At 34.5% G+C, this 11,486-nt stretch overlaps 1 protein-coding gene across 1 annotated transcript in view; it reads left to right on the top strand.

The window, feature by feature from the left end:
• The window catches only part of LOC128170467 (complement C1q-like protein 4), a 290,459-nt gene that overhangs the window by 143,002 nt on the left and 135,971 nt on the right, over positions 1-11,486 (top strand). The window lies entirely within an intron of this gene.

An 11,486-nucleotide genomic window follows, 5' to 3' on the forward strand; every position in this document is an offset into this window, starting at 1 on the left:
CTTTATATATTGGGACAATAAAGCCTTGTTTCCAACCAGAGGGGATTTGACCTAGATTTAATATACTATTAAACAAGACACATAAGTATTTAGACAGAACTTCTTTTCCGTGTATTAGGTGTTCTGACTGTACTTTATCGGGTCCAGGAGCCTTTTTGGATTTTAATAGTGAAATAGAGTCAAGAACTTCTTTTTCCGTAATGCGGTCATCCGGACAGAAAATAGAATTTTGGGTCGCTTGGGATTTAATATTATTGTATTCATTGATGATACTGTTGTAGAAATCATTATCAAAGGTATAATTTTGTTCTGTTTGATATATTGTGGAAAAGTATTCAGCAAATACCGAAGCAACGCTTTCTGGTGTGTTACCAGTCCGATCTGCAAATTGTATTTCTGGATATATTTTTGATTGACGTGGTTTTTGACGACGAATGAGTTTCCAAAATAAGCGAATGTCGATTCCTGCAGCGTTGTCAATGTCTTCATAAGTTTGTTTCATGTATTCTTCAGAAGCGCTTTCTTGGCATTGTCGAAAATGTCTTTTTTTACGTTTATACTCTGCATAAGATGGGTGCTGCATTCCTCGAGGTTTTCCTTCCTTGACCCATTTTATTCTGGATTCCATTTCGCGTTTATGCGCCTCCTTAACTGTAGTGTTCCAGTAGGGTTTGGTATGAGGATTATAGGAACACGTTGGGATAGTTAGAGTAGTACTTTTTATTACAGCATTTACGATTGTTGTAGTGTAAAAATCTATTTCATTCAGTGACATTTCATCTTTCTCTGGTGGAAGATGTTGCTTTAACTCTGTTTGTAGTTGATTACAATATGATTTTTTTTGAGTCCTTACATATCCTGTGCCATGCGGGCCACTTAGTGGTGTTTGGTAATAGGATATGGGGGTTCTCTACAATCTCAATTTTAGCGATCACAGGTAAATGGTCTGAGGTGTTTGATATTACACCTTCGTGAATAATATCATAATCTACTAGGTGGTTCTTCAACGATTCACTGACAAATGTGTAGTCTAACATTGTTTTACATGTTATAAAAGTACAGTAAAACACGGTTATAATGAAGCGCCAGGGACGGGCGGTTTTGCTTCGTTATAAGCGTAATTCGTTATATCCGTCAAGTCTACAACATGTAATATAGTCACGGGGAATGAAAATCACTTCGCTGTAAGCGTCAATTCATTAGAAACGTGTTCGCTATAACCGTGTTTTATTGTATATACATCTTTGCATTGTTCAACATTATGAAAAGGAAAAAACAGGTTGTTTTTCTGTAAAATGTTACAAGTTCTGCTGATTTATAGGCATTTGTTCTTTCAACATCTTTTTGTTGAAGGCTACCATTCATGTCACCAGCAAAAATAACATGGCCATGATTAGAATAGATTGTATACAAGTCGTGAAGTACATTTAGTTCTTCTCTATATTTATCTACATCATTTTCAGATGGTAAATACACACCAAAAATATACAATGGTACATGGTTTGGCGTTTTTAAACAAATACCAATGACTCTGTTTGAGTTTGTGTTAACCAATGATGTGTAAAATTCTGGGGATCTTTTTATATAATATAGCTACACCTCCTTTGCCTTTATCCCCATTTGTTAACGATTTTTCAAATGTTGCTTTGCTGATATAACTTTGATCAATACTGTTTAAAAATTTTGAACAATTTTCAGGTAGTTTGTGTTCTGAGATTACAGCGACATCACACTTTGTTAAACGTAATAAATTTGTCAAACAAACATTAGAGGACATAATACCTCTTACATGATGAACAAAAGATCAATGTACATTGCGTACTCTTTATGTATGTTCATGGCTAAACAAAAAGTTTATTTTTTTACATCGTCTGATTCGGAACCTTGCTGTCTCTCATGGGCGTTTATCCATGGCCGGTGTAATGAAGTATAATGACCCCCGTAGAATAATGACCGGGGGTCATTTTGCTACGTAGAATAATGACCCCCCTAGCTGAAGAATAATTGGATTTTTCTGAAGAAAAAAGACCCAGGGGTTATTTTTCTTCATGTTAAACATGACGAAAAATGACCCCCATAAAAAAATGACCCCCCCCCCCCGTAAACATGAATAGAAATTGGTTACCCCGTATCCAAGATATGACTTTGAAATTACTTTATTTTTCGTTCAACTGATTTTGAAGTTATAAACACCGATCTTGTAACTAATCGCTGTATATAGTTTTTCCTATCCGTAGCAAGCACACGCAAAACACTCTTACATTGCCACAATTTGATTGTTAACAGTTACGTTACTTCTCTCGTCGACAAACGGCGGGAAATGACGCATATAAAGAAAAATTCATACACAATGAGCATATTGTGTAATAATTAACGAACAATAATCATGAAAGAATAATTGTTGTAACTAGAGCAGAGCTCGTGGCAAAGCCACGAGTAGGTCTTCCGTTGTTGCTGCGGGTTGAAAATATATGTGCTATGGTGTCAAAATATTATAATGACTAAACTTTCAGTTCTGCTTTTGTTATAAAAACGTGTTGTGATTGAAAGTCTGTATATAAAACGTGTTTTGAAAAAGAAAGGAAGAAAATGTTTTAGGAAAACTATTTGTCGAACACAGTTTGTGTAATCGTTTCAAAAATTCTTTAAAAAATGAGATGTTTAATGGCGATTTAAATTTTCAAAGGGTAGCAAGCATTGTTATAAACAGTATGTTCTCATGGTTCATATCAGGAATTGTATTTTTTTTTAAAAACCGAACCCGCCTACAAAACACCTAACCTTTTCTATGGGATAACTTCTTTATTTAAATCTTTCTAAATTTTTGAAGACTATGTGCAAGCTTAGAATTATTACGTGCTGCCAAAATTTAGTAATTAGTCAAAATTGATGGCTTCTCTGAACTTTTCTACGGGGAAATGTGTGTCGTCTGATAATAATTAATGATACGAGTAGACTTGGACATTAAAAATAATATATAATCAGCTAAAAAAACGATCAGCGGGAGAATTTATGCAAAAGCGAGAATCTAAATTTTACACGAGATGGTGCTGTTTCATAAAGACCCCGCTATGTAACGTGAATTAAATAACCTTATTTACAGATATGAATATTACTTCTCTCGACAATGTAACAATATGCAAAATCCTTATTTTTAAGTCAGTGGGTTGACTAATTAAATTGAAAAAAAAAATCAATTGCGCTTGCGTAAATTGTAATTCTGGGAAGGAATTAGACAGTCCGTGTTAGAGAAATTCGAAGAAGTTATGAAACTGGTCAGTTTCTAGATCAAACTGCGCATCGATGTATTAAAGGACTATCATGGGTATCGTCTGTACCCACGGTCCGGAATCCGTATGTGCAGTCATACATTGTATGTTCATCGATACACCTTTACCTCCCCACCTACAGCCATACAAATCAGGGTGCAACCTTCATATACACATGCATAGTATTATAGTTCTGGAAATTTTTTATCTTGTATTTTAATTTGATATATTGGGTATTCATTGTTCAGCTAAAATTAGTATTCCACTGGCTGTAACTAACCTTGTACTAAGTAAATTAAGTTGCATTACAACCTCATAATACACAACTTCGATTAAAAGTTTTGTTTTTTTTATTTTTCAATTAGCAATAAATAAAATCCCCAATAATGCACATCTATATCACTTAAGTGTAACTTTGAGAAGCGCATATATTTTTGGGAGGCAGATATGTCGCTATATTATAGTCTGCAAGTCAAGTGAATTATCATGGTCTTTCAAATCTGTCGACACTTGCAATACTTTGATGATTTCTATGGCGATCGACTGCATTGCATAATGTAGTCGTATTTCCCAAGAACAAAATTTCCTTTGACTTCAAACTTTTAATTATAATACATTATGAATTATTCTGTTCATAACTATAGAAGTTTAGCGTGTTTAACAGGTTAATTTATTAGCCACATTCTCAGGTTACGATTTCACATCTTCATTGTGAAGATGATTGACTTCGAATAATAGTCTTATTGTTTATAAAAGCACCCTTTCATACGAAAGCCGAGAAGGATCATTCGAGATTCGAGATTCGAAATACGAGATTCGAAATACGAGATTCGAGATTCGAAATTCGAGATTCAATATCCAAATTAACCAATCAAATCATGGATCTGAAACCTGTATCCTAGCAACATCAAACTGTTCTAAATAAAGATCATTCGTACATGCTCTTTCCTACAAATAAATGTCTTAATAGCTCTTATATAGTGGTTATAAAATGGTTAAATTAACATTGATGAATTAACCCCACACAGTATAAACAATTAAATTAGAAATAACACTGTTGGCTTTGCGAATCTAGGTGCTTTTGTTTGCCCTGTATGTATTTCCCCCCGGATAATTTTAACCCGAAGTGTATTCGCCCCAACTGTGTAAAAATCGGCTCGCGAAGAAAGATCTGTTTAATCTAAATGTTTTAGCTATGAAACGAAACTCAATGAAATAATCGACATGTCAAAATATAGGTTATGATTAAGTTTTAAACCATAGAAGATATAATGATTTACAACCTCAAAGACAAAAATCCAGATAAGAATAGTGTATTGTAGGGTATGGCAATGCCATTGTCGATATGAGAGAGAGAGAGAGAGAGAGAGAGACAGAGAGACAGACAGACAGACAGACAGACAGACAGACAGACACAGAGAGAGTTTTGTAGTGTCAAATTCAGTTTTGATTTAGAATTTGAAATTGATTTGATTTGTTACAAGCATATATAGACAATAATTAAGCCTCTAAAACGAGAAAAGAGAGAAGGTAGCTAGGGTAGGGCAGACCAACTACATGTAGCAAGCTTTAATTTTAACGGTGTTAGCGCACCTGTGATTTACATCGACACACTCTCTCTCTCTCTCTCTCTCTCTCTCTCTCTCTCTCTCTCTCATCACCTAGCATTTCCTTTTCCGTGAGGGGGTTTGGGGTATTTGTGATGTCTTACATTAGCTAGCGAAAATGATAAAAAAACATGAAATTTTCTTTAAATTGTGTGCGGATGTTGTACGCCAATAATCTGTTTTCAGTATATACATTTTAAGAGGGGGGGGGGGGGCTATATATACCTAATTAATTTGTCAGTTATTCTGTCCCCACTTTGGCAAATCAATATAAAACTTTCTGTGTAGCTCCATAACGATGCACTGTAGATAAATTATGTGTAGTTTTACTTTTGATAAACAGGTACATATCCGTACTTGATTTTTAATATGACTCTTATAATCGGATTTAATATTCCAATAATCATAGGGTAGGAAAGAGTAGACGGGACTTTTTTGCGCATATCCTACTGTACCATTCATTCAACACAGGTATTAGCACTCATCGAGTTCGACTTGCTTTCCTTTTCTTTCATCCACTGGATTTAAAGCTATTAATTTTTGAAAATATTTTGAATTTATGGCCTGATTATATATAAATGAGAGCTGCGCTGGTGCATATATTTACCCAAATGGACCAAAATATAACCAAATCACTGGCGTCGGAAGCAAATTGAAAGTGGGGGGGGGGGGGGGGCTAGACTAATCCTCAGAAATATTGAGAAAAAAGTAATTCCCAAAATCATGGAAATCCTAATCCGTGGGGGGGGGGGGGGGGGGGGAAGTTTACCTATACTTCCAACTTACTTACCCAATTTTTTTTTCAAAATCATGAATTTCCTAATCCGTAGGGGGGAGGGGAGGGGGGGGGGGGGCTAGTATGCTTCTGAATCCAACTTCTCAAACTTTCAAGGTAATTTTAGGAACAATAATCTTTCCTTCGAGAAAAAGTGGGGGGGGGGGGGGGCTGAACCCTCTATCATGCTATGTTTCTAATGGTTAGGTATAACTTTGCAAAAAAAGTGGGGGGGGGGGGGGCTAAGCCCCCCCCCCCCCTATCCCCCCCCCGGTTCCGACGCCTTGAACCACACACATTTTAGCAAATAAAACGACAATTGTTTCATTTTTTATGGGGAGGGAGGTGGTGCCGGTGAAGCACATGTATTGCTTGTGGCAGTTGTGCTATACTCTCATTTGTTATAATAGGTAATACTACATGTACATATTGATATAAAATGAAAGTTTCCAATTACACTGTACAATCATAGCTTCTATCATGCATTTTGACCCGTGCGATAGTTTAAGGTAGTCCATCCATAACTATCATATTTCATATCTAATAGATTGCAAGTTTGATCACTAAAATCTTAATGTAATTTTAAGGAGTTTATTAAATAATAAAGTTTCACCTTTGAAATCTTAAAAAAAAAATAATTTTATTAAATTTATCATATGTTGAAGTTAACATTGAAGTCTATGGGAAGAATGCATTTTTAAATATATTTCTTTAGTACCAGTAATTTTCTCACATTTCTCTTGGTTAAAAGTTGCAAAAGCTTTCAATGTCTTCGAATATGCTAAAATAATTCATAGTTTACCATACATATTTTCAGAATATGATTTTTTAAAATTTTCTTAAAGGGCAGACAACTCTTAAAAAAAGTTTTAAGTGCAAAAAGTTCATTTAATTGACTACATACATGCACCCAAGTTTGGTTTAGGTCAGCCTCATAATAGCTTCAAAATATGTATTTGATGTAGTATAGATCAATCAAAATTGTTAAATTCACCTTAGTTATGGATGGACTACCTTAAAACAATTTTCAAAGCATTTAATGTAATTCAACCGAGCATTTTTGAAATTTAATTTGCTGGATCCCCGCCTGATACGTCCGCCTTCTTGTATATTAGAATTACATGTACGTTGACCATATGTACACATTAACTTAATCGGCTATGTTATGGGACGATAACATTTTTTATCAATGTTTTTGCAAGATATGTAACAAATAACAGCCTATTTGTGGGTTTTTGCACTGATTATTTGAGATAATTTGCCGCCATCTTTTATGCATTCCACACACCACTCACAGTTTCTTTATTTGGTGTTCTGTGTGTATGGCGACAAATTGGTAAATTTGCACCACTCACCCCTTGTAGCTTCATCCTGATTACCTTTTATCTGGCTAAGTGTAATGTAGTAGTAGATTAAATACACACATCTTTGTTTGCAGTGCTTATTTACATCTTTTGAGATTTACTTACAAAAAAAGTAAACATTTGTATGACTTATATGTAATTATTGTCAATTTTGGTGCGGTGGGGGGGGGGGGGGGGTAGGGGGGGTAGGAAACTACAGAGAAACTTAACTTGGCTGTGAAACATATGCTTTTATTCTTTCTTGTTGATATATCAATGAATGAAATATAACAAAATATATGTACAACAATTAATTTTGAAATATTCATGCACAATCAAATAAAAGGTTTTACTGTTCTCTGCACAAGAAATCGGCAATGTGAACAAATTGGCACCCTATCATCCCTACCTTTAATTGTAGAGAGTAGGTATCCTTCTATATTGAAAACAATTCCAAAAGTAAGACTCATAATAAGTTGTTTACAGAGGAAAAGGAAAAAAATTGTATTTATTAATAATTCCGTATGATGTGATAATATCTCAATGATTTGTTTATAATCATAGTACTAGTGTATCACTGTATGCATACCAAAAAACGATAAGTAATGCTTATATTTATTAGTGAAACAGGACAGATTATTTATATTTAGATTATTTAGATACATGTACTAATCTTCATGCGGGGATCTAGAAAGGAGGGGGTCAGGGGATCTGGACCCCCTCCTCGGGAAAATGGAGCTTATTAAATTAACATAGTAAAAATTTTTAAAATTGGCCTAGGACGCCCTACAGAAAAAATTAGCTACGCTTATGAAGTTCTCTACCATAACCGCATTTTTACACAAAAGGGGTGAATAAACCTGGGTTTTAAACTATTACTGGTGGTGAAATACCTTAGGGTTCAAACGCATCAGGTGGAAATGCACCAGGGCAAACAAAATCACTTAAATCCGCGAAGCACACTGCATTATTACTAGTCTACTTAGATATTCTGTGTAAAAGTAAATACAAATAATTATTTAGTAAGGTAGGGAGAAGTGAACATAGCATTTATTTGTATATAAGAGCATGTACGTATGATTTTTATTTAGAACAGTTTGATGTCGCTAGGATACATATTTTCAGATCCTTGATTTGATTGGTTAATTTAGATATTGAATCTCGAATTTCGAATCTCGAATCTCGTATTTCGAATCTCGAATCTCGAATGATCCTTCTCGGCTTTCGTACTTTCAACTGTTACTCAATTACATATGTTCTGAGAAGCGACACAAGATTTTCGGTCACACGTGGCAATTGAATTAACACAGACTGACCGAATAAACAAAAGGGTGGAAAAATGAAACACGTTGAGGAGAAAATGTTACACATAAGCAGAAGTCACCAAAAATGATTTTCGACAGATCTGGATATCTTTTCGCCAATTTAAAAAAAATCCAGCGCAAGGGCTTGTCAGCGGGGCGGGAGGAGGGGGGGGGGGGGGCGCAGCAATGAGTTCGCTTCCATACTGAAACGAACAACCATGTAGAAAAAACTACAGAGTGATTAATATGTGAACGATAGAACCTAATCTTAAGTTGTTTAAAACTCATGTGAATATTCTTTAAAATAATCATCAAATGCCTCAATTCAGGACATTCTTTTATCCTGCTAGCACCTACGGCAAACATGTAACATGGAACTTTGATTATAATTTGATTTGATTTTTAAACTACCTTGTACGCTATCGTATAATTAAATCAATGCTTAATCAACTGTACAAGTAAAATAAATTTATCTTTTCATCTTAAACCTATATAATAGTTGAAAACATGATAAAATATAGTTCTGTCCATGCAAAATATGAAACATGAACGCGTGATAAGGTACATGTAGAAGAACACGAGCCGATCGCGGATCACTTGTCCACTCGCGCTAGATCTCCTCAGCCATGTGCGAGGGACGATCGTCATTTAATATTTGTGGGGGGGGGGGGGTAAAATTTTTTTTAGATATACAAACCTACCATTAATTTATGTCTGACGATGTTTCCGATTTGGAATAATATCGTTCATTAATATTCATTTACACTCAAATTTTTAATAAAATAAACACAAGATGGACAAACTTTTATAACATAAATTTAAAACAGTTCTTGTATTTACGGCTATATAAACTCACACACGTTCATATTCGTCTAAGTGTGCGTCGCAATGTGCGAAACTTGTGTATTAGATAACCGCATACCGCTAGGTAGTGCAGCCGTGGCTGATCTCCTCGGCCGTGGACGAAGGATAGAATACGTAGAAGTACAACGCATAGACACGCACAGCTCTTAACCGAACAAGATTTGAAAAGTGTGCAGTATAATGACCATATTCTATCAAAAAGAAGTTCTTTATTTCAAACTTGAAACCCACAATTGATCTATGTCTGATATTGCTTTAGATTGAGAATGACATTGATTTTATTAATTAACTGAACGATTTCTTAATTGACACCTAATCGTTTAGTCCATAAACTTTTATGTGTAATCAAAACTAATTTAAAAACAATTCTTGAGTTTGCGGCTAAATAAACTCATATTTGAGAGACGCAACTCTCGTGTATTAGATAACCGCTGACCGCTAGGTAGCCCAGCCGCGACCATGGTGACCGATTTTCTCGGCCGCGGGCAAGGGAGAGTTTCGTTCATTGGCCAAATTGCCGCGAGTACTGGTCAACACGTATTACATTTTATACTCATATTATGCAATACCCGAACACAAAAACAGTTTTATGACATCAATAAAGTCACAAACAACATTTTTTGCAGCGACGCCCATATCGAAAAATTTACCGTTTTAGAGTTATGAGGCAAAGACTTTTAAGGGATCTAGACCCCTCATTTTAGGGGCTAGCCCCCTTTTTATGGTATCATATGAAAGCTCGTAAAATTCTGCACAACTTTTGTTCTATATGTGACTAGAAAAAGTTTACTACTAAAAAGTTATTGAGCAAAGATATAAGCAAAATTTAACATTTTTTGAAACATAAATTTCGATGTAATTTTTTAAGAAGTAAACGTGGGTAAATCAAACATGTAAAACTAGGAGGACAACGTTCAAGATGTCTACATTAAAGATTTGTAAATTAAAACTACTTGCTACGGATCAACTCGGAGCCTTTGCAGGTACACGAGACCCACTAAAAAAATATTCAAAGGGGAATAACTCAAAACCGGAAGTAGCGATTTCAAAATATTTTGTGCTATAGTAAGCTATTGTCATTTCCAATACATCCTGAAAATTTGAATAAAATCTAATGACAAACAAGCGAGATATTACAGTTTAAAGAAACGTCTAGAAGAAAAAGAAGAAGAAAACTAGAGCAAAGCTCGTTGCAAAGCAACGAGTGGGTTTTCCGCTAATGTCGAAAGCAACGCTAGAAGTACGTCTAAGAAGCAGAGTTCTTTATCTAGTAACAAAGAAACCTAAGTACAAAAAGATAAAAAAAAAATCGAATGATTCTTGGTACAACTTAACATAATCCGAATGTTTTTAAGTACGACTTAACCAAAAACCCTTAACCATTTCAAGAACGACTTAACAAAAAAAACCAATGTATTTAAGTACGACTTAACAAATTTGACTTCATTTTAGGTACAAGTTAACTTTACCTTGAACTAACATCTTTTTTCTTAACCCAGAATGCAAAATTAAAATTTACGTAAAAAATCAATTTTGTTTAAAACATAATTCTGAGCAACTTTTTCTCTTCACTGCTTTTCAAAGGGTTGACCTTTCGTACTGTGTGCTCGTTGCGTCATTAATTGTCAGAAACTTATCGATGTTAAGTTTACTTTACTGTACCTCTGTGAATATTTTCTATGTAAAATTACTATGAACCAGACAACATTGAAATGGTGAACATTTCAAAGGGCCCCGCTTATGTAATTTCAGAGAATTCTGCTTTGACCTTGAGCTATAACTTGAAATTTTTCCAGCTGGCATAGAACTTTTAATTCAATTTCATTCCTCCTAACATACATGCATTTTTGTTCAATCTGACCAAGATTAAGCATATTTGGAAAATAATCTACTGTCTAAAACTAATTTTAAAAAGATCTGCTATGACCTTCCAGGGCTCTACATTAACTTTTTTTCCTACTTGTCCATTCGGACAAGTGACCAAAACATTTACTTGTCCGAACTTCAACTTCACTTGTCCGAAAAATTTTCAATATTAAAGATCAAATATTGTCAACTTGAGAACTACAGTACTCTATTACTAAAATAAAATCATTTATTGATTAATACTCTAGCTATAATTAATAACCTGACTTTTTAAATGGAAACTTAAAGTGTCTTTCCTATAATTATGTACATGTATTTGTTCTATATAACATTAAACATGATTTGTCAGCTGTAGCTTTGTCATGGCAAATTACAAGACATCTTAAATTTAGCATCAGGTTTAAAAATACATGTAACTGTTATATTGATTTCTCAGCTGTTTTTTAAACTAAACATGG

This window comes from Crassostrea angulata, chromosome 2 (genome assembly GCF_025612915.1).
Source record: "Crassostrea angulata isolate pt1a10 chromosome 2, ASM2561291v2, whole genome shotgun sequence".
Taxonomy (NCBI): domain Eukaryota; kingdom Metazoa; phylum Mollusca; class Bivalvia; order Ostreida; family Ostreidae; genus Magallana; species Magallana angulata.